The 7,140-nt window shown below is 55.0% G+C and overlaps 1 pseudogene; it reads right to left on the bottom strand.

Moving 5' to 3' along the window:
• Window positions 1-862: 862 nt before the first annotated feature.
• Window positions 863-7,140, bottom strand: part of LOC104917595 — a 6,794-nt pseudogene continuing 516 nt past the window's right edge.

Here is a 7,140-nt window from a genome sequence, read left to right as displayed (position 1 = left end):
ACTGGCCTGTTGGAGAGCAGCACAGGGGAAAGGGACCTGGCGGTCCTGGTGAACAGCAGGGTGACCATGAGCCAGCACTGTGCCCTTGTGGCCAAGAGGGCCAATGGCATCCTGGGGCATACTAGAAGGGGCGTGGTTAGTAGATCGAAAGAGGTTCTCCTCCTCTTCTACTCTGCCCTGGTGAGACCGCATCTGGAGTATTGTGTCCAGTTCTGGGCCCCTCTGTTCAAGAAGGACAGGGAACTGCTTAAGAGAGTCCAGTGGAGAGCCACAAAGATGATGAAGGGACTGGAGCATCTCCCTTATGAGGAAAGGCTGAGGGACCTGGGTCTCCTTAGCTTAGAGGAGATGAGAGGTGATGACCTCATTAACATTTATAAATATGTAAAGGGTGTGTGTCAGGAGGATGGAGCCAGGGTCTTCTCAGTGACATCCAGTGACAGGACAAGGGCAATGGGTACAAGCAGTAACATAGGAGATTCCACATAAATATGAGAAAAAACTTCTTCATAGTGAGGGTAACAGAGCACTGGAGAGGGCTGCCCAGAGAGGTTGTGGGGTCTCCTTCTCTGAAGACATTCAAAATTTGCCTGGACACATTCCTTTATGACCTAATCTAGGTGTTCCTGCTAAGGTGGGGGGATTGGACTAGATAAGCTTTTGAGGTTCCTTCCAATCCCTGACATTCAGTGATTCTGTGATTCTGTAACTGGTATGGAGAAGAGAGAGCAGCTACTAAGACTTGGTACAAAAATACTCTTTTCACATCTTAGCCAGGATTTTGGCTTTTATTTTTTTTTAATTAAATAATACAATTTTTTTAGTCTCATTTTCTCTTTTCTTTTTCTCCTCTCCTCTCCTCTCTTTTCTGTTCCTTCTCTTTTTTTCCCTTCTCTTTCCTTCTCCTTCTCCTTCTTCTTTTCTTTCTTCTACCAGCTCTACCATTGAAGAGAAAACTCTCTTATTCTCTTCCATGTCTCACTAGAAAAAGGAGAGTCACATCTTGAGTAATTTTCGCCTCAAACAGACTTTGAGAGGAAAAAAGAAAAGCTGCTTTCTCCCTGGATCCCTCTGGCCGAGGCAAGCAACAACTGTGACCGCAGCTACAGCAAAAGCAGGAGTGCCAGTACCTGTCTGTGGGCCCAAGCAGCCGGGAGAAGTTGTCGATCATGACCTCTGTGTGACAGCGCGTGAGGATGTGCATGAGGATGACCACCGCCTGGCACAGGAAGGGCATGAACGTGCTCTGCTGCACAGATGATGTGCAGCTGTGCAGGATGTAGAGGATTGGAGGCACCTGAAAGAAGAAGGGGAGAAAGAATGACCTGCTGCATCCTTGACTCTGCAGGGAGTAACCATGGACATTCAGCACATGAGCAGTGCCCGCTCCCTTGACATGCTGCCAAGGCCTAAGCCTAAATTTCCTGCCAGCCACCCTGTCCATGCCCTGGCTCTGCGCTCAGGCTGTGCTTCTTTGGCACAAGAGGAAAACAGCACAAGGCATAGTGCAACAGCTAACAAAAGTCCAAGATACGTGGAAGAAAGTCTCTTACGTCCCGACAGATGTCCTTTCCATACATCTGCAGAAGGGTGGTCATCCACTTCCCAGCAGCACGCACACGCACTCCTTTGGCTCTCCGGAAGGTCTCCTTGATGGCCATCATGAAGTCGATGGTGCGTTCTAGAGGGAAATTTCTGCACACAATCTGCAGAGAAATGAGAAGCAAGAGAGATCCCATCACTGCTCTGCAGCAGCTCTTCAAAACATAAAGCAGTCTTGAGGGCATTCTTAGTTCAGCAGCTTGCCATCATTCAGGCAGCAATCACAACGTTCCTGCTCTGTACCCTGCTATTTATACAGAAGGTGGTTGAGCCTTCTCTCAGCTTCTCCACCCATGGTGTTTGCTTACATGCAAAGCCTACCTCCCAGAAGCCACAGTCACACATGCACACAAAGACACACAGTCACACACAAACACAGATCATGGAGTCAGCTCCTTCACTGGGCGCCTGAAGGCAGACATGGCTCAGAGCCTCTTGCTACTTGCTGAGAAAAGCAGTCTCAGGGTGACAGCTCACTCTGGAAATGGTGTGAGAGGCTGGGAGCAGCACAGGGTCGTGTAGAAGCCCATGCACTGAGATCCCACCACCGCTTTTTGGGTCCACTTACCCTTGCCATTTTGGACAAGTCTGGAGCTGACAGATGGTGCTGTAGGCATGCAGCTCCTCACATAGGCTCCCGATGTCTCCTGTCTCGATGTCTCTGTTGGCTGCTTTGGCTGGAAAGAGCACAGGGAGAAAAGGGAAGTCATGCTTCTGGAAATGGAACTGCTTTCCAAGGGGAAGAGAGACGAGGACAGGGTGGGAACAAGAAAAGAGCTGTGCATGGTGCCTATCCCTCCTGTAAACAGGGCCCAGATGTGGGACTCTGGTAGTGCTGCAGAGGAAGGCAGAGAGCTGGCGCACGCCTGCTCTACTCACCTTGGATTTGGAGAAGGGAGCTCAGACAGGTGACGGCCAACTGGCGGGATGTGGGCATGGGGTCACACGTCAGAGGTGCCAGCAATCCCACCAGGGAGCCAAACTGCTCGCAGGCATCTCCTCTCTGCAGGGGTGAGAGGCAGGAACAAAGCTGTAGGCGGCCCCAGCTTCTCCCACCTGTGCTTTCCCCATGCCGTGATACAACATGCACAGCTGAGTGGAGCTCGCCTTCCAGCTCAGGGGCACTGGGGAGGTAGCAGGGGGCATGTGGCGGGGCTTTTTACTCACTTGAAGCTCTTCACAAACAGCCAGCAGCTGGGAGCAGGTCTGCAGGGCCCTCTTGTGCTCCCACACGTTGTCTGATGTCATAGATCTCTGCAGGACCTGTGGCAGAGCATCTGACTCACTGAGGACGTCTTTTCTTTCCCTTCCTGCCACTCCTCTCCCTGTCCCTCCTTTCCTGACACTTTTCCTCAGGGCCTGCCCTGGTTCTACATGGCCCCCCACCTCACTGAGCACCAGCACTGCTACCCCGGCTCTCTGCAGACACTCCTGCCTCCTAACCCAGGAGCTTTTCCTCGGCTGTGGCTTGCCAGGGCTGGCTCCTGCCTTTCCCCCTGCAGGGCCCATTTCTCTGCCCATTTTTGAGCTCGCAGTGAGCTGGCATGTCAGCAGGAGATTTCTCCCCCTCTGACTCTCCTCTCAGTCCCCAGATCTCTGTCCCCGCTATTGACACTTACCATGCTTTCTCCCTTGCCCCGCACATACTCACATGGACTATGTTCTGAAAAAAGCCACGGGTGGGCTCTGTCTTGAGCAGGACCTCCATGAGCCAGCCCAAAGATTTCAATGATGTTTGCTGAAGCTGAAAGCAGAAGAGGGGATTGAGGTGTGGCATCATGGCTGCTGCCAGATCATAGGTCGTGTGTGCTGAGGTAGGGTTCTGACCAACAGGTGGCCGGGAAAGTTACAGCAGGTTACCTGCAGGTACTGAGCTTCTTGCTGTGACTTTCTGATCTTCAGCATCATCTCCGCTGAAGGGTGCGTCACAATGTTCTTGCAGCACAGAACCAATATTTCACGCATATCCTTGCTTTCTAAAGAGGGCTTCAGCTTGCTCACAGGAGGAAAAAAGGAGAAAGCAGAAAGAGCCTTTACCAATGCTCTCCAGACTGGTTCAGACAACATCTGAGTTTCTCCTAATCCACAGCTACGAAGCCAGCACTCCCAGCTCATGCTGCTGAGCACTGTCTTCAGTTCCAGCAGCACCCACTCCTCCCCGGCAGCAGTGAACCACCTCCCGCTCTGAAGGGAAGGAGACCCCAGGTCTCCCTTCTCTTCCCTGACAGGGGACAGAAGCATCAGGGCCTTTCTCCCTGCCCAGAATCTCAGCTTCTCTGGGCACAACAGCCCAGCCATCCCTCCTGTAGTTGTGGCTCCTCACCCCCAACCCCCTCCAGGTCTCTGGCAGCTACCCAAAATGGGGACCACCATCCTGCCTTGCAACCCCAGACCTTACCTCAACTGCTCCAGGGCCAGAACCACCTTAAAGGGCACTGGGGAGACAGGGATGCCTAAGTAGTACTTCTTCAACAACTCCTGCAAGTCCCAGAGAGACAGTGTCAAAGTGGGCAAGGGGCACACGACAGCTGTTCTGTCTGGCCCAGAGACAGACACAACTGCCACACACCAGCCCCATCACTCCCACATTTCCCACGGTAGCACTGCAGGGTGCAGCATCTCCATGGCTTGTGCAACCTAGCCCACTGCCCAGCTGCTGCCTGCCAGCACGCAAGGTCCCCACCAGCTGGAGACGTGGCTGAGGGAGACCTGTATGCCTCCAGGGAAGCGAGCCCTGTGGCACAGCCCGGAACTCTGCTGCAGATAGCCCTGTCTCTAGGCACTCACCATCAGGATCTCCAGAAGCTTGCTCTTCAAGGAGGAGTTAAAGCAGGCAGAGTCATCCACAGCTTGCAAGGCTGAGCTGAAGTCAGTGATGCTCTGCACCAGCGCAAGGTTGTTCTGCAAGTCCTGAGGCCCAAGAGAGAAGAACATTCTTTGAATTGTGGGAAGGGCTGAAGGCTGCAAGGGGGACACATGTGGGCAATGCTAAGGGAAGGCTTGGATCTTCATCTGGGCACAGACGGTCCCCCAAGGGAGCTTTGAAAAGAAAAGGCCTATCTCAGCATTCCCCCATGTGGAGAAGCTGCACCGGGTGTTCAGACACTCTGGCACGCTTCAAGTTCTCACCCGGCAGCTGCAGCTGTAGAGCATCAGGATGTTGCCCACGATGTCTCCCTCCAGGTGGACAAGCAGCTGTTCCTTGGAGGCATGCAGTGCCAAGCTGCCATGAGTGAGCATGAGAGCACTGCATGTGGCATGAGCTCTCGTGCTGTCCAGCTCCATCTGTGTGGGGAGAAATGCCTTGAGACACTCACTCAACAGCCCCCAGTGCCCCGCGATGCACCTGAGCTCCCAAGGCAGGAGCTGCTGTGAAAATAAGGCAGAAGAATGCCAAGATAGAAACCCGTAGCACTTTACCTTCTTGCGTCTGGAAATCCTCGCATTCCGGCCTTTGCACAGCCTGGACGCAAACATGGTGAGTGTGTCCAGGACAGGGTGGAAGTTGCCCTCAGCAGCATGGCTGAGAAGAGAGATTATTTCCTGCACAAAAGAACAAAGAACAGTTGGCGCAGGCCTGAACCTACTGGCGCTGCCACCACAGTGACCGGGCCGGTCCTTGCCTGAAGGAAATGGCAGCAGTGAGGAGATCAAAAGGCCCGGAGCAGGGCCAGGAGAAGCCCTCTGCCCCAGGGACAGAGCAGGGATGCTCACAGAAGCCGGAGGAGAGGAGAGCTCACCTGGGCCTCAGATGGCTCCTCCGCATTTGCTTCCTCCAAGTGCTGCAGCAGCTTCCCTTGGATGTGGAGGACTCCCTTACAAGCTCCCAGTGCTGTCCCCAGAGCCTTGTACAGGAAAGCCTGCATGGGAAGGGAAGGAAGAAGCTGAGATGTGGCAGCAGCCTGACCTGCTGGGAGAGGGCCAGGTGGGAAGGACTCACTTCCTGGGAGTCACTGAGAGCAGCTGCAGGGCCGAGCTTTAGCCAGCCTCCAGCCAGACTGCAGGGAAAGGCTCTCTGGGGGGCATGGACCAGGCAAGCAACATGAGCAGCCCAGGGGGGCAGAGCACCAGCCACAGCTCCAGCCCCAGTTGGGCACCTGCAGCTGAACCTCTGGCTAGAGCCAGGGGGAGCCCACCTTTTCTCCAGAGCTGCCACCGGCTCAGCTCGCAGCTCAGGGCCTCGATCCAGGCCTCATCCTTGATGGTGTCCAGTGACGCCCTCAGGAACTGTTGGAGAACAGGAGAAGCCAGTGTTCCCTTGCCCTTTGCCTCTCGCCTCACTCCCAAGTTGCTGCAGACTTCTGGGGAGAGTGCCTGGAAGAACAGTCTCTCTCCCAGCTGCCCCAGCATTCCCTCCATTAAAGCCGCCTGCCTCTCTTCTCCTAAGTCCCCCCTGGGCTTGGGACAGAGAGGAGCAGGCAGTGCCACAAAGGCGTGCAGCTGCTCTGCTGCAGCATTTGAGAGGCTGTTCCTGCCCCGCAGCTCATATGGGAGCAGGGCTCCTTGAGGCAGACAAGCATTTCTCTGCACCGCGCCTCCCAGCAGTGCTGTACCTTTAGCAGACGGCACTCCCACTCTGCAAGGTCCAGGAAGCTCTCATCTTTCCCTGCACAGCAATAGGAAGCAAAAGACCTTTACCTTGGGATCAGGCCACAAAAGAAGAGCTGCTGCAAACCTGGCTTGGCCTGGGCACTCGACACTGCCAAGCTGGGACCCGCACCCCTTCCACAGTGTCCCTGCCCTCAAACAGTGTCCCCACAGGAACACCAAACTAACTGCTCCACGACTGCTGTCTGAGGGGACATGAAGGGCCCATCCGTGTTCTGGAATGGGCAGATCCCCGGGGAGAAAGGTCCCTGGGCCTCAGCGCTGTCTCCCTGGAATGGAAACAGCAGCAGAGCAAGCACCAGACTGCAGGAAACGCTTCCCCTCTGCCATGCTATAGAGCTGCATTTTCACTCCCCTCTCCTTCCCTGCCTCGGCCTCTCCCTCCCCACCAGCGCTTTACCTTGGAGACACTGCAGCAGCAGGGGGATCTCAGCAGCCCACATGGCCCCCACAGCTCTGTGGAACCTCCTGTGGAGGTTTTGCATCAGCAGTAAGGCAGCAAGTTGGAGTTTGCTGCCTGCAACAGGGCTCCCTGCCACCATCTGAGCGAGAGCAAGGAGAAGCAGGGTCACTTCTGCAGCAAGAGCAGAGGGAAGCAGCTTGGCTCTGCCCTGGCGGGCAAGGAGCAGCCAACAGCTTTGCCCATGGCCATGCTGCTTCTTCTTGGGGGCTCATGGCACTGGCCTCTGGAGCGTCTACTCACCAATAGGCGTGCCAGCAGTGTCTGGGGAGTCAGCAGTGGGTTTGCAAGGAGAAGGAAGTGCTGAGTAAGACTCCAAGACACTCCATGCCCTGCCACGCTCAGCTCCGCTGTCCCTTCTGGGTGCTAACACAGATCAGCAGGGCTCACTGGGGGAGTTTCTGCTCCTACCTTGAAACATGGAGCTGACAAAATGAGGATCCAGATCTGCTATCTGCCATCCTGTCAGG

The sequence above is a fragment of the Meleagris gallopavo genome, chromosome 1 (assembly GCF_000146605.3).
Source record: "Meleagris gallopavo isolate NT-WF06-2002-E0010 breed Aviagen turkey brand Nicholas breeding stock chromosome 1, Turkey_5.1, whole genome shotgun sequence".
NCBI classification, from domain to species: domain Eukaryota; kingdom Metazoa; phylum Chordata; class Aves; order Galliformes; family Phasianidae; genus Meleagris; species Meleagris gallopavo.
This window is presented reverse-complemented; position numbering and strand designations above follow the sequence as displayed.